General features: G+C 40.3%; 1 long non-coding RNA gene and 1 pseudogene across 1 annotated transcript in view; one reads left to right on the top strand and one right to left on the bottom strand.

Annotated features, from left to right (window-relative positions):
• LOC112643103 (uncharacterized) overlaps positions 1-19,086 on the top strand; it is a 127,148-nt gene that overhangs the window by 84,407 nt on the left and 23,655 nt on the right. Inside the window, exon 5 of the long non-coding RNA XR_003125626.3 lies at positions 3,443-3,580. This is a non-coding gene — a long non-coding RNA (uncharacterized LOC112643103). The remainder of the gene's footprint in view (positions 1-3,442; positions 3,581-19,086) is intronic.
• LOC125754567 (non-histone chromosomal protein HMG-17-like) lies at positions 10,807-11,218 on the bottom strand (annotated as a pseudogene).

Genomic DNA, 19,086 nt, shown 5'->3' with positions numbered 1-19,086 from the left:
CATGCCATCTTCCAAAGAGCAGGATAAATGTTACACATTTACAGGTGCAGCCAATTGGGAAATACAAGGATGTGGCTCAAGTTAGGTGTGCTTCATCTCCTCCTTCTCCCCAGTAGTTAACTCACCCCATCATTGGGAAGACTTTTTTTTCTTTATCTTGGCTAGATTTTAATTACTAGTGCTTTTTGACATTTTACATATCTAGTCAAATACTCTTCTTTGAGAATTTGTTACACTTCAGGGAGAAGGAACCACTTTCCTAAAGTCATGGATACATTTCTATTGTGAGAATGAAAAAAGCCATTAAAATGTTTGAATCATTAAAAATGTAATTTCTCCCCCAAATAATCTTGTTTTTACCTAGGGTGGACATGGACAATGTAAAAGCAACACAGTAGGTGGCTCTCTTGAGCAGAAAGATGTAAAAGGATTTTGATTCTGCAGCTCCCCTCAATTCAGGATAACACCTGAGGCGTCAGAACACGACCCCTCCTGTGGTCTCCAGGGGCTGTTCAACCCCAGTGGAAGGCTTCAAGCCATTCCATCCCCTCCAAGTCTTGTCCAACAGTAATTCATGAAGCTATGAAACGCCTAAGGAAGAGGATTTTCAATATAAGTATTTCCCACAAAGTTTTAAAGAAATCAATTTAATTATAAAGCAGGCAGTTATTAAGTGTCTCTAATTTTTCAATCTGAAGAAGAATATCCAAATTTTATTTGTATCTTCCATCAGGTTTATGTGGAGGGCTGGCCAAAGAGAAGGAAGTGCTGCTTCCTGCAGTTGTTCATAGGCCCCCTGGGTCTCTGGTTCCCCATTTCCCTCCCTCTGAGGTGACCATCCATTTTGATATTTGTAACTAACTGAAAACATTCTTTCTGCGAACTTAAGTTGGCAAAAATGTCAACAGGGAAAGCATTTCCACCTGATAAAAATGAAATAAAATTCTGGGTAACATTTAGCCTTTCTTTGTCTGTCAAAAGACTTTATCATGAATCTTTTAAGCTACTTACCAGTATGTAAAATTGAGTCAAAAATCGAATGTGTTCTTAATAAGTAAATCCAAGGGTTCTTGAAATGGTTCCATATTCTTGTTAGCTTGCTCAGATTGACTAGTGGCTGGCAATGGGCCTGTGATCCTGCATTTTTTTATGTGAATAAAGCTAATTAAATTGTTTTTAAAAAGTGCCATTGTGTTCATTTTGGAATTTGATTACGGGGCACTTGCAAGAAATTAGTACAGAAGGTTTACTTAAGAATAAATAAAAATAAAAAAATAAAATAAAATAAAAAATATCAGGTCTTACAAAATATTGTACAACTAACAAAATATTTGTAGTTGTTATACTTTCTTGAATACTTGTCATATACTGGTTTCTGCATCAACGATGCCTAACATACGTTAATAATATGAGGCATACAACATATAGTACTCTACCTAATTTCCCAATAACCCTATGAGGTGGTATAATTAGCATGGTTTTACACATGAGAGAACTGAGATTCACACATGTGGGTCTCCTGTGGTCTCACTGTGTGGAAGTGGATAAGAGGCAGAAACCCAAGAAGCCCCTAAACCTACTTGAACCACTCTCCTGTATAGCTTCCCTACTGCAGATTGGGTATAGTGTACCAGCAATCAAATTTACTGGCTTCCCTTTAATCACTTTTAGGTGATTTAAAGAAACATGGTTTTGCAATCTTTTATTTGCATCCATGAACCATGGGGTTTCCCTTTTTAGAAAAAGGCAAAGTGTCTGGTAGTGTGGCAGCAAGAAAACTGTACTTGATTCACCTTACTCCACTTTTCCATCAAAGCAACTATGATAATTCAGATGCCAAGTTACCACAACCAGAAAAGAAGATTATCAGTCAATTATTTGCTAATGTCTGTTAAGAACAACCCATTAAGGAATACTCAGGTGGCAAAATAAATCCTCAAGTTCCATTAGTCAAGGATGAACAAACAAAAAGATAACATGAAGCCTATAAAAAATAGTGCAGTTGTTCATAAATCTATACTGTCCAAGGATAATACCACATGAGAAAAAACATACGCAGAAGAGAAGAAAAGTCACCTAGACCACATTCTCTTTACGTTCTCAACAAATTGGAGAAAGCGTGAGCTTGTGAAGCAAGAGTTGAGAGATGAGATAAAAGTGGCTTCTGGAATGCCAGCAGACATGAAAAAGGATCTGACAGGGGCAGGAAGAGAATTCTGGGAACCTAAAAATGCAACAGAAGAATCAAAATATGCCTTGAAAGTAGTAAGTAGAATAGGTAATGCAGAGAATCAAGTCAAGTCAGTGATATAGAGACAATGGTGATGTGGAGATATGTTGTAGACAAATATATCTGGCTATAGATGCTGAAAAAAAGATCTTAAAAAATTAGAGAGAGGAATTTGCTATAGAGAACAGAAAACCAATTTTAGGCAAGCAACATTCAGAAGAGAGAGACCAAAACAAAAGAAAGAATAAGGAAAGATACATAGACGAAAACTTGACTGATCTAAAACGATCACCATTATCAGCAGCATTAGCAGCACTTCACAAATGTGGATTGTGATCCAAGGAGCTTACACCATCTTTCAGGATAAACTATTGATAGACTAGCATATTCTTGCAACTCTTTTTTTTTTTTTAAAAGAATTGAAAAACATGTAGTTTAACAAAGAAGAAAATTTGTGCTGCCCTTAGGCTATTCTTCCTAATATTTTATAAAACTTTATAAGAAAGTTTTAAAAAGGCAGAGTTTTGATGAAAAATGTTAACCCAAGAGTTCTTACAGTAATACAAAAGGTTGTTGTCTGAAATGTTCATGCTTAAAGGCCAAAGAAAGGCATTTTTAATCATGGAAGGATTTCGGAGAAAAATAGCACTCTTGTGGATGTGTGCTCGAAAACATGACAGCTGCTCCGAAGATGAGTCAAACACTCTTACCCGTGAATGGACAAATTCAACCATTAAAGAACCATAGTGTAAACTGATAACATTGAGAAAAAAAATGTTAATTCTAAATAATTGTTACAATTATGATTCCAAAATTCAGTGCAAAAGTAACATGATATAAACAAATTCAACCAAAATGAAATTTTGGTTTCACAAATTACATTTATAAAGGTTGGAGAATGCAGATAATTAGTAATATCCTAATTTGTTTTATCGCATAGAGAATTACTGCAGTGTACTGCCTTTATAATTAAAAAATTGTAGTTTCACATATGTCTTTGAAAAATTTGAAGTAGATATAAAGATATATTAGTTAGGAATGTATTCAACTATAAACACACCATAACCAATAAACAGTATATTCAACAATAGGGATTACTTTTTCTCTTATAATAAAGATTCCAGAGGTAGTTAGTTGTTGGTGTTGTTTTGGGAAATAAATCATCTTTAGAGATATATCTACAAGTCTTGATCCTGCCCTCCTGTTCACAAGGAAACTGCTGTGGCTCCAGCTGGTTGACCACATCCAGGCCAGAAGGAGAAAGTGGAGAATCAGATGCTCCAGCAGAATCGTGCTTCATTTTACTGGCCAGAACTGTATCAAGGGGCTCTGTCAACTGTTACTGAACAGGTGAGCATTAAATGAATATTTGATGAATGACTTCATGAACTAAAATAAAGCAGCTGAAACATGCCACACATATATTTTAATAAGTTAAAGACTGTAAAATTGAGTTCAAAAATAAAAAATACACATATAATAAAAGGATACAGAAATAAACAGATGTAAACTTGTAGGAAAATTTACCATGTGCCTCTCATATTTTGAAAGATTAGGGGACTGAAAATCAAGGACTTAAGTTAGATAATATAATTTGGCAGGATTAAATAGTAAGCATTATTTAATAAAAATGAATTAATGTATATCTACTGAAAATAGAATATACATGTAGAATGTTCACAAAATAAATACAGGATTTTTAGGGATACAAAGAAAACCTCAACAGATTTGAAAATACAGATAGAGCATAATTACATTTTCTGATAACTTTGGCTCTTCATCAGGTTTAAATAACTAAAACAAGCAAACGCATTTAACCATGTGATAATTTTCTTAAAATTTCTTAAACAACTACTGAGCGAAAAGGGAAAATAAAATTTTCACTACAGATCGTGAACTGATACTGGGAAAGTTATTTAGAAAATTATCATATGAAGTGAACAGTATATCTATAGACAAAACAAGTAATTTATGTACTTTTGTGATTTATTAGGAGTGACAGTTTTATGTTTCAAAGATTATTTATTTATTTATTTATTTGAGAGTGAGAGTAAGCAAAAAGAGAAAGAGAGCACAAGCAGGGGGAGGAGTAGAGGAGGAGAGAGAAAGAATCTCAAGCAGACTCCACTCAGAGCTGGGAGCCTGGGGCAAGGGCTGGGGGGTGGGGGGAGTGGTGATCTCATGACCCCCAAGATCAGGACCCCAGCCAGAACCGAAAGTCAGTTGCACAACCTACTGATCCACCCAGGTGCCCCTAGTTTTGTTTCAAAAGTAACAAAACAAATTTGAGTAAAATAGGGGAAATAAATAACAATAAAAGCAGACAGTAAAGAATTAGAGAATGGAAATAGAATAATTAGTGTTGATTAGAAAGTTCAAGGGGCACGTCTTTAAGAATATTTATAGAATAGATTTAGGATAAGATTTATAAAAATAGAATAAGGATAAGGATAAGGATAACCGCAGCCCGGGTGGCTCAGCGGTTTAGCGCTGCCTTCAGTCCAGGGCCTGATCCTAGAGACCCCGGATCGAGTCCCACATTGGGCTCCCTGCATGGAGCCTGCTTTTCCCTCTGCCTGTGTCTCTGCCTCTCTTTCTCTCTTTGTGTTTCTCATGAATAAATAAATTTTAAAAATCTAAAAAAAAATAAGGATAATCAGGAGAAAGTGAGAGAGTATTCAAAAATAAAATTGAGAAATAAGAAAGGGCTATAAAATAGACATGGTAGAGAGGAAAACTATTAGAGATTTATTTGCATAATTCTAAGGCAATAAATTTGAAAATCTGAATAATTTGGACTGAAAATATAATTGACTTGATGTGATTTAAAAAATAAATAGAAGATTGAATAGAAAAATTAGCTTTGGAGAAAATAAATAAGGTATCAAAGACTTATTTCCAGAAAGACACTTGTCTTATTGGCAATTTTCCCCCCCAGTTGTCCAGGCATTGATAATTCTGATGCTATATAACTTTTCAGATAATGAGTGGGAAAAATCAGAGAGGATGACAAAACATGAGAGACTCCTAACTCTGGGAAATGAACAAGGGGTAGTGTAATGGGAGGTGGGAGAATGGGGTGACTGGGTGATGGGCACTGAGGGGGGCACTTGATGGGTGAGCACTGGGTGTTATACCATATGTTGGCAAATTGAATTCCAATTAAAAAATTTTTAAAATAAAAAAAAACTTTTCAGATAATAGAAAATCATGGACAGCTATACAAATCATTTATTTATGCTAATTTTTATTAAGTTTCTCATTTTAATTGCTGTATAGTTAATATAGTGTTATATTAGTTTCAGGTGTAAATTATAGTGATTCAACACTTCCATATGGTCCTCAGTGCCATGCAAATAATTTATTACGATAACTTAACCTTGGTATCAATATCTGAATGAGGTAAAATGAAGTAGCATAGCTACAGAACTGAGATTTTCAGTATATTTCTCAGCTACCTACATTAAATGTATTGGGAATATGTGCAAAAATTTCAGATTTGTGGGTCCCACTCTTCCCCATTGGATCAGAGTCCTTAAGGATGGGGCCGAATAATATTAAATTCTTATTATCAATTTAATATAGAAAAATATATAAAAGAAAATGCGTTTTGAAAGTCTTAGAAAAATGTTTGCTCATATTACACTTTAATAGAAGAAATGTGGAAGATTCCAACAGTGTAGAGAGTACACAGTAAAAAGCATCCGTATCCCCCTTCTCTCGCCACCATCTTATTCAAGTTTTGTCCCCAAAGATATCTTCTGGTGTGAACAACAAAAAAGATGCATATACCAGTATCTATCTTTACCTATCCATCTTCAATAAGTGTAAAAATGTGGCCAGAATATGCTCATTCTTCTTCAAGTTGCTTTCTCTCGTTTAATAAGTTATACTGCAAACTTTCTATATATTGTACACAGAAATCTATTTTTTTCCCTAATGGCAACATACTATCCCATCAAAAGGATATGTGTGTGTGTGTGTGTTTTTCTTTGAAGATTTTATTCATTCATTAGAGAGAGAGAGAGAGAGAGAGTGCACAAGTTGGGGGTGGGCAGAGGGAGAGGGAAGCAGATTCCCCATTTAGCAGGGAACAGGAGTGACTCCGTTCTCAGGACCCTGAGATCATGACTTGAGCGGAAGGCAGACACTTAACCGACTGAGCCACCCAGGCGCCTCAAAAAGATATGTCTCAAAATTAAGACTGATTGGTAAATATATTGGTTGTTTTGGTTTACTTTTGCACTTTCTACATATACTTTGTGAATACCTCTATGTGGTAAATATTTAGTAGCAGAGTTGCTGGGATCTAATATACATGGATTTTTAATTGGGTACCTATTGCCAAGCCCTTCCCTAGAAACAATAAGGAATACGAGTACCTGGTTTCCCACATCCTTGCCAGGACCGGGTGTCTTCATCAAATGTTTGGAATTTTGCTATATTAATAGACTTAAAATACTATCTGTTTTAGTTTTAAGTTGTATTTCTTTAATTATCAAAGAGTTTGGGAATTGTTTCAAATTATATTGTCCACTTACAGTTTTTCTTCTACCCCCTGTGAACTACCTGTTTGCAACTATTCTTTTTACTACTGGATTTCTTCTCCTTCTTGTGATAGATTGCTTGAGCACTTTGAAAATAATGGAATTGATCTCCAATTCGCTGTTTTTAACAAATTTCTATTGTCTTTTGGCTGAGGGGCATGTTTTCTATTAGAGAATTAAAATTATTCAAAAGACAAATTTATCTTTTTGGTTACGGCTTCTGAGTCCTGTGATCTTCATCTTTAAATTGTTTCCCACGTGGTGATTCTACTGCCTCACAGCTGATCTCAGTTATAAAAATGTATGTGAAAATCCATATTTCTGTAAAGAATTGGTGCAACTCACCCACTACAGTAAAATAGTCTATCCTAAATTCAAGAATGGTTCACCAGTAGGAAATTGATCAATATATTATTTCATAGCAGTATTTCAAAAGAGACAAATATAGTAATTTCAGCAGATATAAAAATGTAGGATACAATGTAACCTATTTCTCATGGAAGAAAAAGAAACTCTTAGAAAGCTGAGAACATATTTCTGTAGATGATTAAGAATAAGTGTCATGAAGTATCAGCCAGTGTGATGTTTAATAGTGAAGCACTAGGGACAATTCCAATTAAGATTGGAAAGCTGACCAGAATTCCTGCCCCTGCCATCATTATTTCAGATTGTTATGAACAGAATGTCCAGCACAACATGCAGAAAATGGAAAGAGGGTGCGTGAATATTCAATGGGAGAGAACAAAATTATCATTATTTGCAGACGACATAAGTATATAGAGGAAAAATTCAAGGAAATCCACTTGAAAATTTCTTAGAATTAAAGTAATTTCAGAAAGGAAATGTTTTGGTCCCTTCCGGCTAGTATAGCAAAATACCACAGACTGGAGCTTAAACAACACACAGTGATTTATCATGGTTCTGGAGGCCATCAAGTCTGAGATGAAGATGCCAGCAGATCCAGTGCCTGGTGGGGGCCCACATCCTGGTTCATGAGCAGCTGCCTTCTCCCTATGCCCTCACGTGGTAAAAAGGGACAAGAGAGCTCTCCGGATTTCCTTTATAAGGTAAAATGGGGCAAGAAAGCTCTCTAGATACCTTTTATAAGGGCACTAATCCCACTAATCATGAAGGTTCTGCTCTCAAGACTTACCTCCCAAAGCCCCGCTTCAAATACCATCATGTGGAGGGGGAAGGTTTGAATACTATATGAATTTGTGGGGGAAACATGACCATTCAGTCGATTCAGGGAGGCAATAGAGAGTAAAAGTTCGAAGAAATTTTTGTTTTCTATGAACAAATAAGAAACAATGAGGAGAATTAATGGAGAAAAAATGGCTTAGTGTCTTTCAGAATGACGATTAATGCTAATTCATGGCCATAACTCAACAAAATATATGTGGAGTTTATCTGAAGGAATTTAAAAATCCACCTAAATCCAGCTAAAGATATAAAAGTAAACCTAAACAAAGGGATAGGTTTCTCATGTTCTTCCATGGGATGGTTAAGTACTTTAAAGATATTACTCCTCAGATGAATTTTTAGGCTTAATGTTATTGCAGTGAAAATCTCAGTCTGAAGAGTCATTTGGTAAATGATTCTGAAGTTAATTTCAGAGAGTAAAATGGGTGGGAATAACAAAATTATTTTGTAAAAGAATAGCAGTGCTGAAGGAGAGACTTTAATTATTAGATTTCACCATGTTTAATGATGATATTAGAATTAAAAGGACACCTGCATTAGGTAAGTTTCAAAATACACTCAGTATTGGCCCAAGTGCCTTAGCTGAAACTCTTGGGGCCAGATGTGTTTTGGAATTTAACATTTTGGAATTTAAAAGGTAATTTGGTTGTATCCTAAATAATACTGAATACCTTCAGTGGAGTCTGGACCAGTTACTCCATAATCAAATACACTGATATTTCTGTAACAAAACTGGGCAGGATACATCAAAACTATAAACTGCCTCCTACTGATATGGATCATACTTTTCTCCCAAATGAATGTTGGCACCAAACTCATGATAAACAGCTTTCAGTTTTCAGAAGTTTAGGGTTATAGATTGTGGGCCGCTATGTATGTGTGTCACAGGCTGTGTTCCTGGGACTCTGGGATGATGATTAGGGTGCAGGATGTGGGATAGGGAGTGTTCTTAGGATCATCATGGAAACAAGTAGGGAATGGAAGTGAAATCAGGCAAAGGGAGAAATTGAGCTTTGATTCAATCCCAACACAGGCTTCAGCCACATGGGGAGGGGCTGATAGGGCCATCAGAATTCTCCTTAGCTGGGGGAAGGGCTGTCTTCTGCAGCTGGAGGAGTGAGTCTTTCATTCCTGAGGGGGGAGGGAGTCTGGGTGATACACCAAGGTGTGTACTGCATGTATGGCAGTGTAATATGTGATAAGGAAACATCATAAACCAATGGATTAGTCAAGAAAGAGTTTGGAGAATGATCTCCAGTAAATTCCTTACTTCATATTATATACAAAAAATAAACATGAATCATAAAATTAAATATAAGAAATAAAGCAAAGCATGTAGGAAATATGAATATATATTCTCTAGTCTTTAAAGTGGAGAGGGAATTATAAACATAAAAGCATGGAGGAAGTCACAAAGTAAAGGCAAAGATTTGAGGACAATTAAAAATTTTAAATAATAAAATCATCATCAAAATCAAAAGGCCAAAAACAAATGGAGAAAAAAATTTGCAGTGCACATAGCCCAGGATTAATATACAAATGTACATACATATGTATAAATATACAGCTCACATAAAGTTCATAAGAATAGCTCATAAAAAAAAGAACAGCTCATGTAAATAAGAATCACCAATAGAAAAATGGGCAGCATTATAAACTGAGAGTTCTATAAGCATGGGAAAAATGTTCTCAAAATAAATTCAAAGAAATCCTAATTAAAACATTGAATTATTGGGACACCTGGGTGAATCAGTCATTGAGCATCTACCATTGGCTCAAGTTGTGATCTCGGGGTCCTGGGATTGAGCCCCACATCGGGCTCCCTGCAGGGAGGGACCCTGCTTCTCCCTCTGCCTATGTCTCTGCCTCTCTCTCTCCTTGTGTCTCTCATGAATAAATAAATACAATTAAAAACAAAACAAAAAAACCAAAAAAAGTCATTATATTTATCACATTTTTACCTATGTTAAATTCTACTCATGAAACAGAATGTTTAATGTTGGCAAGTGTCCAATACTTATACCCCCAATAAATTGTTGCCACTTACTTAGAAAACTTTTCTCTCTTTTTTGATGGTCATTCTCTCTCTCTCTCTCTCTCTCTCTTTTTTTTCCAAGCCAAACTGTATCCAGCCTTATTAAAGATACTTTTCATAAACAATCATGGTATTTCAGGCAGGACTTGGGCGGCCAATTGTTAACAGTATACAACAACTTTCAAACTCCCTTCTTCAATGGACTACCAAAATCAGAAAGCCACTATAAAACCCCATGAAGTCTTCATGTGATGCTCTGAACAGGGCAAGTTTAGAGTGAGGGTTGACAGTTCACATTTAGCATGTTGTTTAACAACTTTTCACAAGCAGACCCGGACTTTCAGGAAATGAAATGAAAATGGCAGAATTATCAATCTGAAGATCCACAAGCTAAAAAAAGGAACTCTTTTGAGGGACGCCATCTCAATGGTGACACTGTAAAGTCCAGATTTCCTGACATACTGGGAACCATTTCATGGAGTCAGGTTCCAACAGGTCTCTGGGTTTAAGGGAGTCAAGTCTATGTTGAAGGCAGAGAGGGAGAAGAGTACATAAAAAAATGAATTTTAGTTTTTCCACACCACCAAGGTGGCTCATGTGTGTCAACATCGAGGAATCCCTCCTCCTGGGAGCCAAGAGGAAGTTTCTTAAAACTAGAAGGGGAAGGTGTTTTTCCCTCTTGTTATCAATCTAGCTTCGGAGATATTCTATTAGTGACATGCCCTTCCCCCAAAACAACAATGAAGTGTTCCGTGTGTTAACAACATAGCTTAAAAAAAAAAAAAAAAGTAAAACAAAAGTCTGCATTTTTATAAAACTTGATAAAAAAATAGTATTTCAAACTGTACAGTCACCAGAAGTACACAGTTATCAAAAATGCACACACTTCACTTGGCATCTCCAGCACCTTCAGCTTTCTGTGCCTGGTCTGTTTAGGCCTTTCCATTTTCTGCAGGTTATTTCCATCCTTGCCAGCATCAGCTTTCCCTTTTTTCCCTTTGGGTACCTTCTCTCCCTTCTTTGCAGCGGCCTTTTTAGGCTTGGGCTCTGGCTTTGGAGGAGCAGGTTTAGCAGATAACCTTGCAGATCTTCTCTGTGGCTCATCCTTCACCTTGGCTTTATCTCCTTTAGCCTCCCCTTCAGCCATGGCAGCCGTCGAGGGAGGGAGACTGGAGGCGCCAGCAGCAGGGGGAACTCGTGGGCGGCAGCTCTGATGGCCATTCTCATTCAGACTTAAAACATCCCCTTTTTGACTGGACTCAGAGGCAGAAGCCCTCAGAGAGGATAGGCTCCATCTCTTGTTATCTGTTCCTGGCATTTTTCTTTGGCCCCTTCATTCTTTTGGTCAAAAGTTTCATAACCTGCAGCCCTTCCTTATTCTTCTTAGTACACTGTTTGGAGCAATACACCCACATTTGTGTGGACCCTCGAGTAACAAGATGCAGAATTTGGGCTAATTGGTCCTAGGTGTCCTATCTTCCTTGTTTTGGGGCTTTCTCACAACATACTGGGAGGCAGTGTCTTCTTCAGAGAGACTGGTCTGTGCATTCTGCGAGCTCTTCTGGGCCCCAGATGACGAGGTGCAGTCCTATGAGTGAGTCCAGGGATATCCTTCCCCTCCTTGTTTTTACAAGAAATTGAGAACCCTCAGATGGGCATCCACAGATGTGTGCATTCGTTCTCCAGTCCTCCTTGGTCTGTAACAGGAATGCCCATCACTCAGTAGCAGATGGATATGGCCATGGGTGGAGACACCCTGCTTCATGGGGAACCTGGCTTGTCGTTCCCAACAGGAATTCACACCACATAACCCTTCCATTCTTCACCCAGAGTATCAGCAGCAACTTCTGCTCCTCATAAAAGATAAGAAGTTTGCAAACATCATCCACTGCACTGAATTCCCGGCAGCCCGTGGCTGGGAAACAGACGCTCAGCTTCATCCCAAAGCAGCCCACCACCTCTGCGAAGCCATGAAAAAGAGCTAGAAAAATTTTTGATAATTGATTCAAGAGCCTTAAAACTCTTTGTTCCCCTTTACACGTAAAGTCATTTTTAAAGGAATCTCTGCTAAGGATCAACTCAGCAATTCGAAGAAATATGCATGCAGGAGGATTTTCTTTGCCATATCATGTACAATAAGCAAAGAATTGGAAACAATATCTCAATAATGGAGAAATTTATTTACTTGTTTTAAGATTTTGTTTATTCATGAGAGACACAGAGAGAATGGCAGAGACACAGGCAGAGGGAGAAGCAGGCTTCAGGCGGGAAGCCTGATACAGCATTTGATCCCAGGATCCTGGGATTACAACCTGAGCCAAAGGCAGACACTCAACCACTGAGCCACCCAGGTGCCCCTCAATAATATAGAAATTTAATAAATTATTATATATATAATAATATAATATATTATCATATATAAAATAATATATAAATATATATTTATATATAATATATAAAAATAATGTATATAATATATAAAATATATATTATAAATTATAATAAATTATAAATTATTCAGTATGCATTAAATTAGACGTAATAGACATTAGAAAAATCAAATGATATAAAAATGCTTACAAGATTGTATAAAGAAAATGTAAAATATAAAGCATTATGTGGAACATCTGTCTACCATCTACACATCTATCATCTATCCATCCATCCAACCATCCATCCATCTATCTATCCATCTATCTAATCATCATTTGTCACCTTAGAAAAGAGAATAAAAATAAGTAAAACGTTAATGGTGCTCATCTCTGAGTGTTAGAGTATAGCTAATTTACATTTCCTATGGGGTCCTGTCTGGTATTGTAAATGTCCAAGAGGGCTGATTTCCTTAATGCAGGGCCACCCACAGGGAATCAAACTGACAGCAGAATCTGGAGAGGAGTCCTTGCCCTGTCCCTGCCCTGTCCCTGCAGGCTGAGCCACCCTGGAACTGAGCGGCTGACCCTACTTGGTCTCTGGAGGCTTAGTCTGGAGGCTTAGTCTCTTCAAACCTCTGGCAAAGGATCACCTTCTCCTATGACAGCCTGTACCCTGTCCCCAGCCACACTCTCCACACAGGCCACTGCAGCGTTCATCACACAAACCAACAAAGTCTGATGTGCACACAGGCGATTGCTCAGTGGAGGAGACCTGGCCAGTGTCTGTACTGTCACCCTTCCTGGGGCTTGCCCGGTTAACCTCTCTATGCCCTTCCTGCTAACGAGCTAATGGATACCCAGTGAGTGCAGCCCAAACCAAATATTAGATTGTTAGTCAGACTGGAATGTTCCTCAGTCGTGTATATGAATAGTGTTTGCAGTTTGGGGTTATCCACATGACCCGCCTTTCATTATCACAGATGACAAAGAACCGACTGTATTCATAACCATATGAACGTTACTCACACGAGCTAGATTTTAGAAGCAAGAGAAAACAGAGAAAGGGGAAAGAAAAAGACGAAAATAAATGGACAGAGGAGTAGGGGGCTGAGAGAAGGAAACAAGTGAGAGATTGTGTTAACTAGAAGGGACCGTGCAGGGCAGTCTGCGAGTCCAGCCCCAGCATCTCCTGGCCTCTGTCTTGGAAGGGACATGGGAGGGGAAGGCAACTGGTGCCAGGCCAGCTCTGGGATGGGATCTCCTCAGTGTCTCTAGCCCTTAGAGACCTGTGCGTGGTCCCTGTCACCCTCTAAGCCTTAGAGAGCTGTGCATGGTCCCTGTCACCCTCTAGGCCTTAGAGAGCTGTGCGTGGTCCCTGTCACCCTCTAGGTCTTAGAGAGCTGTGCGTGGTCCCTGTCACCCTCCAGACCTTAGAGAGCTGTGCGTGGTCCCTGTCACCCTCCAGGCCTTAGAGAGCTGTGTGGTCCCTGTCACCCTCGAGCCCTTAGAGAGCTGTGCATGGAAGAGAAGACAGACGGGGTGAGAGAAGAAGAAGACAAGTGAATGTTTGGTCAACATAAAGATGAAACCAGGCCCTGACTTTTCTAAAAGAACTAGAAATGTCATCATTTCCATTTAGTGACCCCTTTTACTGTTAACGCAGTTACTCACAAGTGGGTGCACACGTATCACTTTTCCCACATCCTCTTGGCCTCTGGCTGGGCCCCTCGAGGCCTCAGCATGGCCTGTGTTTATCTCTCATGTGATGGCTCTGTGAAGTCACTTCTCTGCTGCCATGCTCCGTCACTGTGCTATTCCCTGTCACCCCGGCAGCTCCCCCCGGCTCCTCTGGGTTGGCTGGACTCAAGCCCTGTCTTCTCTGAGGGCTGCTGTGGCCCCAGTTATCTTGAGTCCTCGGCCTCAGACCATCCAGTCTAACAGGACCAGTATCTGGAGTATCTGGTTCTCTTCCCAGGTCAGGCAAGCACAGTTGGTGCCTGAGAACTCCGCTCTTTTTCTGGACAATAGAGCATCAAAGGCCTGCTCAGTCAAGACCAGCTCTTCCTTCTATTTAAAGGATGTATATTTGGCAGAGTCCAGAGAAATTTGAATCCAGGTTCCCTCTGTCTTTCCCAAAGGAGACCCGAATCCCCATGAGCCTTGAAGCTTTGAGGACCCAGTCTGTTTCTGAAACATCCTCTTAGGAATGTGCAAACCTTTAAGGACTGATCTCATTTAAATGCATACCTACTAAGTGGTCCCAAGGATCCTGGTTGGAGTCTCAGGCAGGTCTCCTGGAAACTCTCAGAATTCCAAGTACACACCCCCTGGGATTCTATGCATCCCTGTTAGTTAATGAAATGTCGCAGATATGGCTCCAGCCTTCCATGTCTCTCTGCTGCGCTCCTGTCATCATCTCTTTACTGGTCCCTCATCCCCCCACCCATAGCATTTTATCAGTGCCTGGGAATCTGACTTTTCCATCATCCTTCACAGGGCTATCAAAGCAGCAGCTGTAAAGGGCAAAATCAGATCACGTTCCCTATTTCCACGGCTCGTCACTGCCTGGAGCTGCTTATGGGACACATGAGGTGGCTCCCACTTCCCACCTGCCTGCATCCCTGCCCTTAAGCGGTGGTCTCTGATTCAGTTTGATAGCCATAATTTCGTTCCTTTAGCTCCCTCTACCTGAGTAACTGTGGTTGTTCTCTGTTGGGGGAAACCTTAGTGATTGTTTAAGGCCGGATCAAGTGTCATGTTTTTAAGGAGGGAGCATTGTAGTGTTAATACAGGATGTAAAGCACCAAGTACTAGATCTGGGAACATCAGGGAATTTATTATGCCCACTTTCTCTTAACTTTAAATTGTGCAAAAAAAAAAAAAATCTACCACATAAGATGGATGAAAAGATAAATAAATTCATGTATATAAAGCAACCAGCTTGGTATCTGGCAGGAAGAGTCAATAGCCTTTTCTCTACCTTTTGCTTTTCCTGTGGCTTATGACTCCTTATTTCCTTTTTCTTCCCTCTGTTCTTTAAAGGCCTTTCTAAGCCTTTGGATGATGTTAACTGTGCTCTTGTGCGGTCATTTTCCAGGACCTGCTGCTCTTGCTGGAGGGGGCACTTTGAAGGCAGGACCTTTGTCTGGTCCCTCTTCCCAGCCCAAGGCAAACAAGGACTCAAGAAACCTGAGTGAACTAGTGAATGGACAGTATAGGCAACCTCTCCAGGGGAAGGCAAAGACTGCATGCATGCCTTGTGTTGTTTCTTCATGGAAACCAAGAGCTATTCTCCACGGTCTCCCTCAACTTCTCCGTCACCCTGGATAAGACCTCATGGCTCTGAGTTATAGAACCTTGGGGATGTCAAAGGGTCAGAAGGGGTGGGGTGTCAGGGATCACCAGAGTTCGAGACTCAGAGTGGTGAGGGCTCTGGTCCAAGGTTCCAAAGATGGAACAGACATAGCTGGGCCCAGACATGTTTCAATCAGGGTCCTGGGCCAGGGGTCCCTCTGCTCCCTGCTTTTGCTTGCCCCATCTGGGAAGGGGCGTGCTGACTCAGCAGGAGTGCTTACAGAATTCTCATTATCTTGAATATTTCCAAGCTACAGGCCTTCAGGAGACTCAGGATAGAGTCTTAACATGCCTGACTGTCTGGACATAAGCATTCTGTAGTGAGAAGGTGGAAGAATTAGGTGCCTCCAGAGAGTCCACATTTGATATGACCACATAACTCCGCAGCTCCAAGTGCTTTCAAACACGGACTTCTCTGCCCTCAGAAGCACCCTGCTAAGAAGGGGATATCACTCCTCCCTCTACCAAGAGGAAACCGAAGGCCCAGAAGTGAAACCATGTCTCTTGGATGCCTCAGTGACTCAGTGGGGAGGCTTTAAATAGAACCCACCACCCTACCGCTCCCACTTCCTACCCATTAGACCACACTCTCTTCTGAGCACAGGAATGCAAGCCCTGTACATTCCTTCTAAGGACAAAATGTGCTCCTTGGAATTAGCTACAGGATTCCAGATTGAACGTCATGAGTGAGGGAGAGAGGGAGGGGAAAGAGGACCAGGAAGATGAAAGTGACTTTCTTCCCTTCTCTGTTTGGACTACACGTTGGCAGGGAGCCGGAGTGTCAGGGGAAGGTGGGCAAATACTGAGACTTTGTGCATTTAAGTGGTTACTCACATCCCTAACCACCGTACAGCATTGGTGCTGGGGACCGGTGTTACCTGCATTGGCTCATCATGGCTAGAAGGAAGCTCAATGTCTCAGATCCCATTTAATAAATTTTGCTTCTCACACAGAAAGCCAGAAAGACAATATCTTGTTTACTCCTTAAAATAGTTCTGTGAGGTTATTATCATATTATTACAGCTGAGGATACAGAGCCTCTATGAAAGCAAATAAGTTGCCTGGGTGACTCAGCCGTCAGTGGCTAAATTCATAATGGAAGTCAAGTGACTTTGGTGCTTATGTTCTCTTCTTCTGTTCACCAGTGGTTCTGAAAGTGTGGTGCCTGAACCAACAGTGACTGGGAAATTATGAGAAAAAAGCAAATTCTTAGGACCCCACCCAGTCTTACAAATCAGGAAGTTGGAGGGAGGGAGCCCCAGGAGACTTCTCTAACAAGCCTTCTGGGGGAATCTGAGGAAGTTTGAGAACTGCTGTGCTCCGCAGAGGTGCCTGGGCAAGCAGGAGCACCCAGAAAGGAGACCAGCAGTGGGTGAGGGAAGCCTGGAAATGGTAGGGAACAGCCCAGACAGGACAATGTGTCACCAAAGATGAGAGAGCAGGCTCAGGTCAGCCCCCTCCCTGACCCACTGTGGGGAACACGGACAGGTTAACAGCATCACAGCGAAGGTGCTACCTGAGGGTCCAGAGATGCACCTAGTGGGAAGGTATTTAAATTAGCCAGTGGTTGGGTCTCCTGGGTGGTTCAGTTGGTTAAGCATCTGCCTTTGGCTTAGGTCATGATCTCCAGGGTCCTATACTGAGGCGCATGTTGGGCTCCTGCTCAGCAGGGAGTCTGTCTCTCCTTCTCCCTCTGTTGCTCCCTCTGCTGTGCTCTCTCTCTCCCTCTCCCTCTCTTAAATAAATGAATAAAGTCTTAAAAAAAAATAAGCCAGTGGCAAATGTAGACTTCCCTAATGCAAGTGTCCACAGGGACTAATAGGAAGAAGCGAAATGGAGAAAGGAAATGGGTAACAGACAGAGGAATAGGGAAAAGGAGAACAAGGGGAAAAAGGGAAGGGAAGGCATCGAGTAGGCTTTGGGAGAAAAATATGAACAGGAAACATGGATGCCCCTTGTGAACTGAATGCCCTTACCCTGCATGGAAGGGTTCTGGATTGCTCTATCTTTCTACTTTTAAATAAACTGTTTGGGAGTAAATAAACATGCCCTTGCTGATACTTTGCTACTGATCATCTCAGCTGGAGTGTGTGCGTGTCAGAATTACCTGAGACTCTTCATCAAAAGACCTTCAACAACAGATGAATCGAAACCTTGGCATTTTAGGAGCTGGTAGGGGAATGTTTATCTATTTATTCTGACAAAGTCTTCAAAGTGATTCTGATCCCATCTTTACTACCACCCCACACAACTACACACAGACAAATATAGACACAGACGTAAGGACTACTTTATTTCAAAAACTAATAAGTAGATTTGCGCCTCCCCCCCCCAAAAAAAAACCCAAGAAGACCTATAACCCTCCAAATTATACTCTTGCAGAATCTCAGAGATGTAGGAGGTGACACCCATCTCCCTGGTGCTAACACCTCCAGAACTGGTTCCTCATGCATCCGTAGGGCTCTGGCTTCCTGGCTGGTCTGGAGGTGCTTTCTGTAGCTACCCAGATTTGCTCCTACCATCACTGTGACACCCAGATGTTTTCATTAGAATTGAGCCAAATGTGGAAAACAAACATTTTTATCTTTAATGGGCTTCTGGGCCCCCTGCTCTGGTTTTGTAAAGGTGGGTGTGGGTGTGGCTGTGTGTATGTGCATGTACATGTGTGTATGGGCATCTCTCAGGGAGCTCCTCCCCTACACCTACCCATTCACTATCATGTGATTGTGATATTTGTACTCTCTAAGATGGTGTGGAACACAGAGAGCAAAATCTCCAGGTGAAGTCAGGGCAGGTGGTGGGAGACACAGATGTCAAGGGAACTTAGAATGGAATTAAGGACTTAGACCAGCTTTTCTGTTATTAAGACAAAAGCAAGGTCTCCCAAACTGTTTTGATTTCTCTCTCTTTTGCTTTGTTTTGTGCAAATTAGGATGAAAGTGAAGGTCATTAAAAGGCAGACCTTCTAGCTGACGGCTTCTGAGTGTACACTACTACATGCCAGGAACAGTGCTAAGTACTTTATATGTATTCTTTTATTGAAACTTTCCTTTGATGACCATCTGTCATTATTATCTCATTCTTCAGAGGAGGAAACTGAGACTGTGCACATGGATTTTTGCCAAAAGTCCCACTTCCAGTAAGTGGGGAGCTGATACTTGAACCCAACCTTGTCCTGTTGATGGCTTGGATGCTTTTGAGTAGGATGATACAATGACACAATTTATAATTTTGGGGGGCTTTTCTAATGCATTGCCCTTGGGGTTTTATGGAAAAAAGAATAGGCTTTATACTCTTAACTCTAGGAAACAAATTGGGGTGGCTGGAGGGGTGGGGGAACCGGGT

Source organism: Canis lupus, chromosome 38 (assembly GCF_003254725.2).
Source record: "Canis lupus dingo isolate Sandy chromosome 38, ASM325472v2, whole genome shotgun sequence".
NCBI classification, from domain to species: domain Eukaryota; kingdom Metazoa; phylum Chordata; class Mammalia; order Carnivora; family Canidae; genus Canis; species Canis lupus.
Note: the sequence above shows the minus strand (reverse complement) of the source record. Positions and strands in the feature narration are given on the sequence as shown.